The sequence below is a fragment of the Anabrus simplex genome, chromosome 2 (genome assembly GCF_040414725.1).
Source record: "Anabrus simplex isolate iqAnaSimp1 chromosome 2, ASM4041472v1, whole genome shotgun sequence".
In the NCBI taxonomy this organism is placed as follows: domain Eukaryota; kingdom Metazoa; phylum Arthropoda; class Insecta; order Orthoptera; family Tettigoniidae; genus Anabrus; species Anabrus simplex.
Window position 1 is genome coordinate 275,633,741 of NC_090266.1, and position 15,612 is coordinate 275,649,352.

The 15,612-nt window shown below is 36.0% G+C and overlaps 1 protein-coding gene across 1 annotated transcript in view; it reads right to left on the minus strand.

The window, feature by feature from the left end:
- LOC136864052 (uncharacterized) overlaps positions 1–15,612 on the minus strand; it is a 218,510-nt gene that overhangs the window by 86,695 nt on the left and 116,203 nt on the right. The window lies entirely within an intron of this gene.

The following is a 15,612-nucleotide window of genomic DNA, read 5'->3' on the forward strand; positions in this document are numbered from 1 at the left end:
GGCCATTGACAGGAATGTTTCTGGACAGCATTTCAACAAACCATGTATAAACGCCTTTGTCCACCTCCTCATAGTCTACTGTCCATCTTCTTTCGTTGAGGGCCAAGGGCATCAGCATCAATATTCTGCTATATCTTACTTTTCTGTTTTAGAAAAGTAGATAGTGTTGAAGGAATGATGGCATGCTTCTTCATCATTTCTCCTTTCTTTCCTCCTTTCTCCATATCATGAAGTATTTCATAGCTTTCTTTTAAAGACAATTGCTTTTGCTTCTTTTGATCCATATTGGTGACAGTTAACTGCCACACTAATACACACGTTGCCTCACAAACAAGAGAAAACAACGATCGCGTCACGAGATGAGAATAAACAAAATGCAGTACTGAAGGTAGAGATGTGAAACCGTGACGTTCATTGGTTGATTGTAAATGTGGCGTTCCTCCCCAGCCAATAGCGTTCGTTCTTATGTATTGGTTACTTTGAAATCGATATACAGCTTGACCAATTGCGTACATGTATGGAAAATGGCTACCTGAACCGTATTCTATAAACACGAATACTGTAATCCAATCCGCGCAACCCAATATTTTATTAATAGAAAATAGGCTTTAATTTGCTTTCTATAAGAAATTAATCCTATATAATGATGTTGAATACCAGTACACCAAAACTGAATAAGATAATCTTCATGTGCTGTTGGGTAGCCAACCTGCTGGTCAGAATTGTGATCTGTTTGCTTACCTTCCCCCGAATTGTAATTCGGTAGTTTCGCCTGCGTGTTGTATAGTGTGTGCCGTCTGGTATTAGCTGTATAGAGACATGTTGTGTGAAATACCCAGCAATTAAAACAGGATTTCAATTATATATTGAAGAAAAAAGATGTTAAATATTAGCAAAAAGACTACATTTAATTCATTATACTGAAAGTCTGAAATTCGTTACAACGAAATATTTTGCCACATATATTAACTAGGGAAAAGGGAAGGGGCCTAAAAATAATTTCTCTATTCTGAACATTATATTCAACTGGTGTTCTTTACAATGACATTTTACTATATACTTTTTTAATCATTTTCCCCCTACTTCAACTTTGGAAATATTTTACTTATAAAAAGCAATATATTATTTTTCAGTGTGAAATTTCCTGTAATTTCATACCACATATTACTTTTATGATTTTTTCTTGATTTTGATGGGGTTTTTTCAAGATGGCAGCCAAAAACGCATTATGCGCGACAGTACAGATGCATATTTTTAGTATGTTGATTAGGAGCATGTTACCTATCATTTACAATAATAATCATTTTTGTTGCAATTAGTTCCACCTCGAAGTGTTTTTTTCACTTATTTCTACTGTACTAAGGAACTATCTGACGGTGAGATGGTGGCCCTGGTCTAGAAATGGAAGAATAACGTTGTGCTGACAAAACGACACCCCGTAATCTGCAGACTTTCGGGCTGGGAAACGGTCGCTCGGTAGGCCATGGCCTTTCGGGGCTGTTGCGCCATGGGGTTTGGTTTGGTTCGATTCAGACATACCACCATTTTTCTGTAGGTCATCAAAATGAATCCAAATTTTAGATCAAGATGTGCAGAAACGTCTTCCAAGAAGTGTTCCGACTCAGTGGAATTATAACAGCAGGACAGTTAATGTTGTCTTCAAAAGCGGAAAGGAACTGATAAACTGTTATGAAGAACTGAAGCAAATCAAAGCAACTGACTCAGACACAATGTATGAATGTAATGGCCACATCTGTACCTTAAAAGATCCAACATCCATATACTGGCTTTGTATTTTTCAAAAACTTGCACTCCACATTGTTCAAACAAATGAAGAAAAGGAAAACTGACCTAATTGAATGGCTGTCTCTTATTTTCAACTTCATGTGAAGGAAGTTAGAGACAGCACTGATGAAATTCAATTTTCAGATTCTAACTCCCCATTGAACAAGAGAGATTATGGACACAAAATGACTCTGCTGCTACAAAGTATGCAATATCATTTCTGACTAAGCTGAAGACCCCTTTTCATTTACTGATCACCTGAGTGTGGCCAAACTGCTGGATATGGAGTTATTCTCAGTGTTCAGCAAGACATTTCCCGAACAAGACCTCAAACTAGCTGTGAGCACTTATTCACAACTCAATGCAAATCGACATTGCACTGAATTAGAATTTGTACACACGAGAGAAGAGTTCTGTTATGCTTGTGGAGCTGTAACTATCTTGGAGCATTTCATTAAAAATCATTTAGAGGACACTTTCCTGGACGTAGTCAAATTACTTAAAATTATAACTTTGCCCATGACTACAGCAGTTGTTTGATTGACAACATGTTTGAACGTTGAAGCAGATCAAGATATTTCTTCGGAATTCCATGGGACAAGGCATATCAGTGCGCTGACACTGCTGGTGGTTGAGAAATATGTTGTTCTTGAGATGAAGGACTTCAATTTTAAGGTTATCAAGAAGTTTCAAGTATGGTGATGTGAAGAGGTGTCTTGCCAGTGCTCCGAAAGTTTGCATGTTAAAATGTGTATACATGGTGTTAGTATTGTTCAAAGATAAACATGTAAAACTGTAACTTTATGTGGGATAATTGTTTTTCCTGTAGAAGGCATTATATTATGGGTAATCATAAAAATGTATGCCATTTTAGCTAGGCCATAATGCATTCGTACCCACTGATGCCAACTGCTGACGTTTTGTATATGCCATATTATAGTTTAATCCTTGTGTATCAACTATCGTCAAGCTGCTACCAACTGAATGAGTGTTTTTTTATTCCATATATATCAATGTTGATTCTTGCATGTGAAACCTCAGACAATCTAACGTTAGCAAACGTGTCCTCATGAGTACACCTCACTTCAACAATAATACTGGGGGCATTCTGGTTATTTCTTTTCTTTAGACAATGACAAATATCTACCGTTTCATTAGTTACATTCAGATCAAATGCCTTACCAAACATTTTTACAGCAAGATCAGGCGTTAGACCAAGGATTGCCTGGGCAGCAGAGAGAAGAGAAAGTACAATAGACAAGGGTACAATAAGATAAATTTTAAAAAAATTTCCACATTTATTAAGGTGTTGAATATGCAATTTTAACAAAAGTGTTTTAATCAAAAAGTGTGCTTTGATAAAATCTGATTATGCTCTTTTAGGAATGAAACATATCATTCTGCTATTAATTAAAGGTTTTCTTTTACAGGTGCTTTCTAGTATTCATTAATCTTGCATTAGTTTTAACAGACTGGAAAACTTAAAGGTTATATATCAGGTCTTATAGCGATAAAATGGGATGGGACAGGTGTATGATTGGGAAGGAAACAACCATGGCCTTAATTAAGGCACAACTCCAGTATATGCCTGGTATGAAGGGGAACCACAGGAACCATCTTCAGGGTTGTCGACAGTGGGGTTCGAACCCACTATGTACCAAATGCAAGCTCCCAGCCATGTGACCTGAAACGCATATCCAACTTGCCCAGTCAGCCAAGAATTACTTGGAGGTTACACTCACGCATGTGTGAGAAAATGACTTTGGCTGCATCTTCAATGCTGCAACACTTCGTCAATATCAGGCATTAGTTTGGACCAACTCACCCCTCGTGACGTCAATAATTATGGGCAACCTGTATAACTAGCAGTTTCCATTTTTATATGAATGGTACATCGCTTTGCTAACTTTTAAATGGTAGATATTGACGCTTCATCACTTACCTATATAGTATTCAAGCTCTGTAGTAATGAAACAAATGAGTTGTTGAATATGCTATTATTGCTGCACTGTAGGCTTATTTTCATTTAAGATGGAACACACAAATTTAATCACTTGATCACACAAACATTTAGTGACAATACGATAGTAAACATAATAAACATAGTATACATAATAAGAACAATAACAACAACAACAACAATAACTATATACATAACATACAACATGTTACTGTCCACATCGCACCAACAGTTCAAAAACGTAAAACGAAAGATCATTAAGTTCAATCTTTCTTCTACCTAAAAAACATGTCCACAATTGTATATTTTCTGCTGTTCTGTCCCAGGGTACACAGGGTCAAGCCTAGTTTTGACATGTTGTTCATGACATTTATACTAACCATGAAACTAGACACAAAGCTTCTTACTGTATCCCTCACACCCAACTTCCTTGCTAGGGTCGTGTGGCGATTACAGCAACTTCTTCTTCTCCTTGAAAAATGTTAGAGATTGTCTGAATGTGACAAACAGCGAAACTGTCAGATTCAACATAGCAGTCTAATTCCTAAGGCTTTTCAGTAACTTCAGTGTGCTTCTCTGTACTACTGACGGTTCCATTTCCAACTCAAAATCCTGCCTTGTGGAAGCAGTTACTAATTGGAGATTGATCAATGGAGTCCCAAGAACATTTTTAAAAAGTTCAAAGCTCTAGGATTGTGACCTTCCTACTTGTTCAAGCACTGTTTATGCTGGCCAACCAATTTGTACTAGCATTTCCCACTACTTCAATTTTATGCAGTGAACAACACCCTGATCGAGAGGTTGAAGTTGACTTGTTCAGTTTGATAGAGATATAGATATGTCCAATAACGGACCAACTATATTGGTATTGTTCAGTTTGTCTGGAGGAAAACTACTTTTACATTCCTGGCAGGTATATTTACAGGATGTGCAACATACAGGTAATTTTACAATAATATTTTGCAGCTTTTGTCTCCCATTTTGGCACTGAGTGTGCACAAAAATTCTTCAAAGAAGGATGATGTCATCCATGCATTGCTATTGGCTTTGCAATGGCATGGCAAGCTCCTAAATTTTTTTTTTTTTTTTGCAAGTTGCTTTACGTCGCACCGACACAGATAGGTCTTAAGGCGACGATGGGACAGGAGAGGGCTAGGAGTGGGAAAGAAGCGGCCGTGGCCTTAATTAAGGTACAGCCCCAGCATTTGCCTGGTGTGAAAATGGGAAACCACGGAAAACCATCTTCAGGGCTGCCGACAGTGGGGTTCGAACCTACTATCTCCCGAATACTGGATACTGGCCGCACTTAAGCGACTGCAGCTATCGAGCTCGGTCCTAAAATTTTTAACACACCGGGGGTTCATTGCTTTGCCTATGACAAGGGGTGGCAATTTTCTGTGCCGTTCTTGTTGTAGCATAGCAGGAGTTAATTTAATCTCCCCTTCCTCAGCTCCCCATCATGGCAAGCCTCTCCTCTGTATGTTAGTCTTGTTGGGAAGCAGGCTAAAAGAGAGTCCCATTTCATCAGCATTGATGATGTCACTGGGCTCACAGTCTTCCAGCAATGATGGTAGTGTTACACTGGTCCATTCTTCAACAGTCTCATCATCAACAGTGGATGCTTCTCCTCACACGCATTTGTATACCAGGCCGCCTGTCTTTAAAATATTCAACCCATCCGTTGGAAACAGCAAAGTTCATCAATCCCATTTGATTGGCAAGGTAACTCTGGAAACTCCTTTGTGCACTTGCTTTCTTTATAGATACTTTCAATTTTGTTGCGATTCCTCAATTAGTATTCATCGAATCAAAGGTGCAAGTCTAAACATTCACGTCAACTCGATGCACTTAGGATGCCTATAGACTTTCTCAACTATTTTAATTTTGTTTTTATTAGTAAGCAATTTCACTAATGTTTTCTTATCCATAACTAATCTATCACAAGACAAAAATGAACCACACTACTGCACTTATCATAATTATCTTGCCAATTTGTATGTAGGCTATCGCAAGACAAATGACCTTCCACTGTACTAGACACAATAGATTTCTAACTTCTGATGAAATATGAAACAACCACAAACAGGCTCTGTTCAGCATCATCACGACTGGCTAGTAAAACTGAAATTTCCTGAAGGTAATAGCTTACTTCCTAAAAGTGTTTTTTCTTTCTTTCTTTTTTTTTTTTTTTTTTTTTTTTTTTTTTTGCTAGGGGCTTTACATTGCACCGACACAGATAGGTCTTATGGCGACGATGGGATGGGATAGGCCTAGGAGTTGGAAGGAAGCGGCTGTGGCCTTAATTAAGGTACAACCCCAACATTTGCCTGGTGTGAAAATGGGAAACCACGGAAAACCATCTTCAGGGCTGCCAACAGTGGGATTCGAACCCACTATCTCCCAGATGCAAGCTCACAGCCGCACGCCTCTACGCGCACAGCCAACTCGCCCGGTTCCTAAAAGTGTAATTTAGCCTGTGAAGTTCAGAAATTCAAGGTATTTTCCTGTTATCGTGCAACTTCCCCGACCTGCCTCTGATGACAAGGACCCTTATCTGCGTTAGAAATGACATTCCATACACAAGGGATGACAAAGAACATTTTCAGGGCTAGAAAAAATGTGATCACACTAAGCAGTAATAGCGAAAAATCATGACGTGATAAGCAAGATATTTTTACATAGATTTAATAAGAAGGGAATTACGACATTGAATTTATGATGCGTTAAACAAGAAGACATCTTAATGAGGTTTAATTGTATGGGGAAAACATGCTTCAAGATGAAAAACACCGCAAGTTATAAATTTCATATTGGGATCTGTACCGAACTATGTATAAGCTCAGAATTTAATTGTATAAAGTCCCCTTGTTCAATACAAGTTTGTCATTTGATAGATGGTCTGTCTCAAAAGCTACATAGGACATGTTTTGACCTAGCCTAGAGGTCATCATCAGCTTAAAAATAATACAAAGGTAAGACATATACAACAGTGATTCATAAAAAACTTGAGATAAAATACTATCAACAAATGCAATAAAAATCTATGTTTAAAATGTTCATAGCTCCAATCCTGGACGAATCTAGTTGTAACAGATGTGGGTCCAACCATATTTACCACAACTATTGGTTGACTGGAGGAAATTTTTAAAATGATGGAGAATTTCAAAGGTTATCGGTTTGTCATGCTTCTGGGACGGAGTGAAGTTTCGAAATCCGTAAAAAATCTCTTCACGGAGAATACAAGTATAGCCAGGATCTAAAACGGAAACAAAAAAGCCGAGTGTGAGAAGGAAAAAATGAGGTTGAAGTAAAGGTTAATATGAAAAGCTACGAAATATTATGCGCTTCCTCTTTCCTCCAGCCCTGTGCTTGTGTGGATCAGGTTGGGGAACCAGCGCGTGAGGGGATTGAGAGTGAGCAGAAGGATGGGAGGACGGACCAGTAATGCGTGTTGCGACAGACTTCCTTGTATGTTACTTCAGAACTTTTTCGATTATTGTGTCATTCAGGATGTTAGTTTTTCCTTGGATTTCATTAAGATTAAAGGTAGGATTGTATGTTTGATTGAGGTTTATGTATATATTTTCTAAAATGTTTAATAAAGTTCCCTTTTTAGTTACATGTAGGATATATAGATCTTTACGGTGGAGAATGAGTGATTCTGATCTTTCATGTTTTCACTCATAGCAGAAAATCTGTATGTAGCTGAATTAAAACGTTCTTTGTAGCGGATTTGAAAATTCCTTCCAGTCTGTTCAACGTAAATAGCATCTCACTGGTTACACCTCAATTTGTGGACCCCTGACTGCAAATTTTTGTTGGATTTGTTAAGTGTGTGTGTGTTATAGAAAAGTATAGAAATATTGTTGTTAGTTCTAAAAGCAACACTGAGGTTCTGTTTATTGAAAGTGTTCGAAATTTGTTACAGATTCTTGCTTTTGAAAGTAAAGGGTACAAAGTCAGTATTCTCTTTCTTCTGTTTTTAAGTGTGCTGGTGGGTTTATTTTTAATCTTATTAAGAATTCTGCCAACTAAATTGCTATTAAACCCATTAAGGCATGCTAATGTATGGATGGCGTTAATTTCTACCTTATAAGCTTGGACAAGGGAATGTTAAAGGCTCTATATATCACACTATAAAAAGAGGCGTTTTTGTGACAGCCAGGCTCCAGCGAATCTTGTCTAATGATGTTAGCTGTCTGGGTGGGTTTTCTGAACGTTTCAAATTTTAGATGGTTGTGAGGAAGTGAGTAATATTTTGCGTCTCTTCATATTAACTTTTACTTGAACCTAATTTTCTTTTTCTCACGCTCTGCTTTTTGGTTTCACTTTTAGATCCTGGCTATACTTGTATTCTCCGTCAAGAAATTTTACAGATTTCAAAACTTCACTCTGTTCCAGAAGCATGACAAACAGACAACATTTGACAGTCTTCATAATTTTAAAGTATTCCTCCAGCCAACCGATAGCTGTGGTAAATACGGTTGGACCCACACATGTTATAACTAGATTCATGCAAGATTGAAGCTATGAACATTTTAAACATAGATTTTTTAATGCATTTGTTGATTGTATTTTATCTTAAGTTTTTTTATGTATCACTGTTTTTGTATGTGACTTTCACCTTTGCATTATTTTTAAGCTGATGATGACCCCTACACTTGGTCAAAATGTGTCCTCTGTAGCTTTTAAGACAGACCATTTATCAAATGGCAGACTTATATTGAACAAGTGGACTTTGTACAATTAAATCATTTTAGAATTTTATCATAGATATGTAAAGTTAATACGGAACTGGAATGAAATTCATTACTTGTAATGAAGCCCACCTTTTCAATACAATTTTTGATTTATTAGAAATCAAAACCAATGTTACATAATGGAATAATGGGACATGGTTCACCTAAATATCTTAGGCATCTTCAGACATGTTCTTTTAATACTAAAATTAAAATGGTTAAGCAGTGCTTAGGCTATGCTCAACACAACTACGGACATTAACATTAACATTAACATAAGAAGTTTATATCAATACTAGCAATTATCCGCGGATTCGCTTGCGTGGATTTCGTAATTTGATGTAAGTAATCATTTGTCGGTACTGTACTAAGACATTATCTGAAAATCCCTAAAGTATAAAAACTCACCAAAAAATTGAGTTTCATTTACCCCAGAAACTCTTTGTTAACCACGTTTGTAGTATTGCCTTTTGGGGAAAAGATGACTATGCAACATAGAACTGAACATGTGAGAAACAGTCTTCTTTCAAGTCAAAAAATATAAAATTTTAAAAAATGTTTCTTTATTTTTAAAGGAGATTCCAAATACCTATTTCCACGTCTGTAACATCTTCAGTTTTTTGAGATGTGAATAGAATGAATACAAATAATTCAACCCCTTTATCAATCCTTCTCCCACCCTCACCTAAGTGGATTTTCCAAAAACAAAAAAATGCATGTTTCTTTATTTTTAAAGGCGATTCCAAATACCAATCTTCACGTCTGTAACATCTTCAGATTTTGGGATATAAGTATCCTCATAAAAAATAATTCAACTAATTTTCACTCCCGTTAAGTGGATTTTCCGATATAAAAAAACATGTTCCTGTATTTCTAAAGGACTTTCCAAATACCAAGTTTCTTGTCTGCAACATCTTTAGTTTTTTTATATAAGTATGCTCATACAAATAATTTAACTAATATTTCAATTCTTTCACCCCCCTTAAGTGGATTATCCGGAAACAAAAGAATACGTGTTTCTTTTATTTAAAAGAGATTCCAAGTACCAATTTTCACGTTTCCAACCCCATCTGGTTCAAAAATTCATTACATTTTTTTTGGTGGATTTTTAAATATTGAAGTGTATTTAACTATGTATGAGTATTAGGATTCGCCACAATCATTCCTAACGCCCTCAAATACAATTTAAATGACAGGCTGACACTTGAGATCATGCCCCTTTTCAGTTTGAATGCTTATTATGCTCTGATATTCTACTTCCTGTGGTGAGAGTAATGTTGTTGATCACCAAAGGAAATGTTTTTGTTGTGTTCATTTGTGTTGTGGCTAGCCTGTGTCACATATTCCCACTCTTCTGTTCATTGTTTCCCTCGTATGAAAACGTGTTTTAAACAAGTCTTCAAAATGCCTAGACAGAAATCAGTTTTTCAATGTCGTATGGAGTAGGGTTCCAAAAACAGTGTTTGTAGGATATCAGTCATTGTGCATTGGTGTTTATGATGCTGTAATTACTCTCAATGAGGGATGTGCTGGTAGGATGAAAATTATGCACCAATTAAGGATCGAGCCAGGAGTGAACTCTCTCGGTACATTTCAAGAAATTGCTAATATGAGGAGGAAAAGGTCTGACATTCTGTTGTCTCCAAAGCATTAAGAACTGTGCAGAGAAGCCAGAAAAGGTTCAAGGGAAGATGCTGATTACCCCGATGATCCAAAATATGGTGCTGGTATGCATTAAAAAGGTAATCTTAACTTGTCCCTTTGTTTTCTCCATTTGAGTTTTATTTAGGAATAGGTACCAATATTTCATGTAGTACTAGGCATATGAGCATACAATTTAAATCACTTATAATCTTGGGTGTTTTACACATTTGTGTTTTCATAACATCATTACTTAAAAACTGTGGATTTTATTTGGCTACAATGTGTTAAAAAAATCAATAAAAATAGGTGTCCATTAAAAAAATGATATAAATTCAGCCTGGTTATTATTCAAAGTCTAAAAACAATTGTTGCCGCAAAAGCCCCCAAACTGTATGCATACCAAATTTCAAAGTGATATTATTGATAGTTATCACAAAATGTGTACCTGAAGTAGGTAAAATTAGCATTGTAAAGATAGGGGGTACCACCTCCCCTTAAGTATCCTCATACAAAGAATTCAACTAATTTTTCAATTCTTTCACCCCCCTAAATTGGATTTTCCGAAAACAAAAAAATACGTATTTCTTTATTTTTAAAGGAAACTAAAAATACAAATTTTTCACATCTGTAACATCTTCGCTTTTTGAGATATCAGTATCCTAATAAAAAGAATTCAATCCCCTTTTCAGAACTTTTAAACCTCCCACCTCAAGTGGATTTTCCAAAAATAAAAAATACAGACTTCCTTATTTTTAAAAGAGATTGAAAATACCAGTTTTCACATCTGTAACATGTTAAGTTTTTGAGATATACTATAGATATGTTCATTTTTAAAAATTCACCCCCCTTTTTCAGTTCCCCTTAGGTGCATTTTCCAAAAACAAATTATCTTGTTTCTTTATTTTTAAAAAAGATTCCAAATACACATTAACCACGTCTATAACATCCTCAGTTTTCGAATTATAAGTATCCCCATAAAAATAATTCAACCAAATTTTCAGTCCTTTCCCCACCCCCACCTAAGTGGATTTTTCCAAAAATAAAGAAATGTTTGTTTTTAAAGGACATTCAAAATACCAATTTTCACGTCTGTAACATATTCAGGTTTTGGGATGTAAGTACCCTCACAAAAAAATCAACTCAGTTTTCACTTCTTTTCACTCCTGTTAAGTGCCTTTTCGGAAAAACGAAAATAAATTTCCTGTATTTTTAAAGGACTTTCCAAACAGCAAGTTTCACGTGTCTAAGATGTTAAGCTTTTGACATATACTGTGCATATACTGGTACTCATTTTAAAGATTCACCTGCTTTTGCAATTCTTTTCACCACCAAAGTGGATTTTCCAAAAACAAAAAAGTACATTTCCTTTCTTTTTAAAGGGGATTCCAAATACCAGTTTTCATGTCTGTAACATCTTCAGTTTTTGAGATGTAAGTATCTGCATTAAAAAAAAATTCAATTTCTTCACTTTTTTACATACCTCTCCCCTCTTAGGTGGACTTTCTGAAAAAAATAAATATGTGTTTCTTTATTTTAAAAGGAGATTTCAAATACCAATTTTCATGTCTGTAACATATTCAGTTTTGGAAATATAAGTATCACATAAAAGGTATTCAAACCCCTCTTTTTATTACCTTTTTTCACCCCCTTAAGGGGATTTTCTGAAAAAGAAAAAAAAGTGTTTATTTTTAAAGGAGATTCCAAATACCGATTTTCATGTCTTTAAACTGTTCAGCTTTCGAGATATACATACACTCATTTTAAAACTTCACCCCCACCTTTTCACTCCCTTTGCGACCGAATATCCAAAAATCCTCCCTTAGTGAGCACCTGCATTGTAATATGAATGTATCCCCAAAATTTCATTCCTTTATGTCCAGTAGTTTTGGCTTGGCAATGATGAGTTAGTCAGTCCGGACAAGTTATTTTATATATAGATTAAGCCACCAAAATAATATTACCTTTAAGGTTGCAGTTTCTATGGTACAAAACAAGAGGCTTCAGAAACGTCTGAGTAATCGCAGTGTGTAACACACATTTACATAACTACATCCTAAATATAGTGTTAACATATCAGAGCATATTTAAAGGTGATTAAAATAATTATCACATGCAATAGAAAGATTGCGCAACTCTTCCTTTCACCTTCTAAATCAAACTCCCTTTCAGAGATTTTTAAAATATTTATTTTATTCATTTAGAACTTAGGATCTCAAATGACTTGTTCAGCACGTCATCATTTTTCCCAACCTCTTCCTTCTTTAATTCCTCCTATTTCTCTCCCCTTCTGTGATTTGAATCTTGATCTTAGTATCGGTCCATTTATGACTTTCAATGAGCTTTTTGTAAGCAGATCCATCCTGCACAGTCGTTAGTGGATATTTATCCCGTATGCCAATAGCCTTCCAATCCTGCCTAACTTCCTTCATCCAGTTATTTCCCGTTAAACACATTGCATTCCATATCTTCTTTGTTAATCTGTTGTCATCCATCCTCATCAAATGTCCCATGAAACTCAACGTTCTTTATAAGTAATCTCATTTTGTTCCGTATTGAAGATATAATAAGTAAATTCTTTCAAGAAAAAATTACTTTGTCCACCTATTCAATACAATTATATTTTGTAGTGATTAAATTCTACATGAATTATAAACACCATTTAGGAATATGTTTTGCCCTAGTTTTGGGCATCTTCAGCTTAATACTAATCTTAAGGTCAAGTCATAACTCTATTAAACATTGGTACTTAATACTAAATACAATGGTCTGATGTTAATTTTTTTTTTTTTTTTTTTTTACAAAAGTTGTACTTTAGGTGATATTTACATAGTTTACAATATGTACATTAATTAAAAGCCAGAATTTGTGAACAAGGAAGCAACTAAATTATTTTATGTTACAATGACTAGAAAACGTCCAAAGTGTTAATTGGATTTCTCCTATTGTATGGATGAAGTTTATGCAAATGTGTACATATTGACTAGAGATTGATCACAGCGTGAATTGGGGCTTCTCCAACTGTATGGATGAACATTAGGTTGAAGGTTTTATAGCTGGTTCGTTCAAAGGTGGTTATGGTCACCATGTCGTAAGTATATTGTTACAAAACCGGAACCGTGGTATAAAGCCGATCATGTTGGGTTTGAATATTCCTTTAGAAAGAAGCATGGTTGCATGGTAATATTTTATAGGTTAAAACATGTATGTTGGAGACATATTGTTGATATCATTCACTAGTGCTCATCTGATAACAATTTTTTTTAATATTGAGCCATTCTTGTCGATTAACGTTCCCGTTGGTGCGTTGTTCAACCTTGGGAGGAATTCTACTTCACTAGAAGTAGCAAGGTTAGTCGTTCAGACACAACCGGAATAAATGGTTCCAGCTAACATCTGACAAGACAATTACAGACAACTCTTAATTCCTCCCAAAGTTGAACAATGCACCAACGGGAACGTTAATCGACAAGAATGGCACAATATTCCAAAACATTTTATCAGATGAGCACTAATGAATGATATCAACAATATGTTTCCAACATACATGTTTTAACCTATAAAATATTACCGTCCAACCATGCTTCTTTCTAAAGGAATATTCAAACCCAACATGATCGGCATTATACCACGGTTCTGGTTTTGTAACAGTATACTTACAACATAGGTGACCATAACCACCTTTGAACGAACCAGCTGTAAAACCTTCGACCTAATGTTTATCCATACAGTGGGAGTTCACGCTGTGATCAATCTCTAGTCAATATGTACACATTTGCATAAACTTCATCCATACAATAGGAGAAATCCAATTTACACTTTGGACGTTTTCTAGTCATTGTAAAATAAAATAATTTAGTTGATTCCTTGTTCACAAATTCTGGCTTTTAATTAATGTACATATTGTAAACTATGTAAATATCACCTAAAGCACAACTTTTGTAAAATAAAAAAAATTTAGCATAAGACCATTGTATTTAGTATTAAGTTCCAATGTTTAATAGATTTAAGACTTGACCTTAAGATTAGTATTAGGATGAAGATGCCCAAATCTAGGACGAAACATGTTCTTAAATGGTGTTTATAATTCATGTAGAATTTAATCACTACAAAATATACATATACTTTGATACCGCTACCGCTGAAGCCATTCTCACACAAGATCTCCTAAAAATGGATAGATACTTCAACACCCAGCGATTGAAACCCAATGTAAACAAAACAGAGATTAGTACCTTCCATCTCGACAACAGGGGAGCCCATTACATTCCACAAGTTCAATTCAGAGGCCAACAGCTAAGATACTGTGCTCATCCAAAATACTTGGGTATTGTGCTAGATCGCTCCTTGACGTATAAAGAACACCTCTGCAGAACAGCAGCAAAGGTTAAAACACGTAACAACATCCTTCACAAACTCAGTGGCACTAGTTGAGGAGCAAATGCTAATGTCCTCCGAACAACAGCTCTTTCCCTAGTATACCCAGTTGCAGAATATTGCAGCCCTGTATGGATCAACAGCGCACACACAGGAAAAGTTGATGTCCAGCTGAATGATACCATGAGGACAGTGTCCGGCACACTCAAATCCACACCACTTAAATGGCTGCCAGTATTAACTAACATCCATCCTCCTCACCTTCGAAGGGTAACTGCTCTGAAGAAGGAACGGTTAAAGTGTGTTGCAAATAAACTCTTGCTGATTCATCAGGACCGCAACCCTCAGAAGCATGGAAGATTAAAATTTCGACATCCATCATGGCAACTAGGAAAGAGGCTGGTTGAGTCACAGTACAACATGAATAATGCCTGAAGGGAAGAGTGGGCTGCTTCAAACCCTGACCAGCTAGGATTGATATCTGACCCTTGTAGGAAACTTGCTGGGTTCAACTTGCCAAGAAGTATCTGGGCTTCGTTGAACAGGGTGCGGACCGGTCTTGGAAGATGCAACTTCTGGCTCCACAAGTGGGTAAAAATTTCCAGCCCTCATTGAGACTGCGGTGACGTGGCTCAGACAGTCCACCATGTTGTAATGATGTGCCCACTTCGGAGCTTCCAGGGAGGATACCACGAACTTCTTGCGGCAAGTGAAGAGGCAGTGAATTGGCTAAATTCCCTGGACATTAAATTATAATTATCAACGATAGATCCTTTGTCCGGTTGTTGTTTTTATCTATTTTAAGTGTATATTATATATATAGTTTCTCTGTACCCTCTATACGCCATATAAAATAAATAACTACAAAATATAATTGTATTGAATAGGTGGACAAAGTAATTTTATTCTTGAAAGAATTTTACTCAACCTTCTTTTCCGTAATACACTTGATATTGGTTCTACTTTTTTCTTTATCTCCTGCCTTGATCTATGCAAAGTCTCTCTTTGTTTAGAAAATATGGGTCCATCAGTCTCATTTTTGACAGTGCAGGATTATCATCAGTATGTCAATTCAATGCAAAAGTATGAACTTCACAAATACAAGTACAC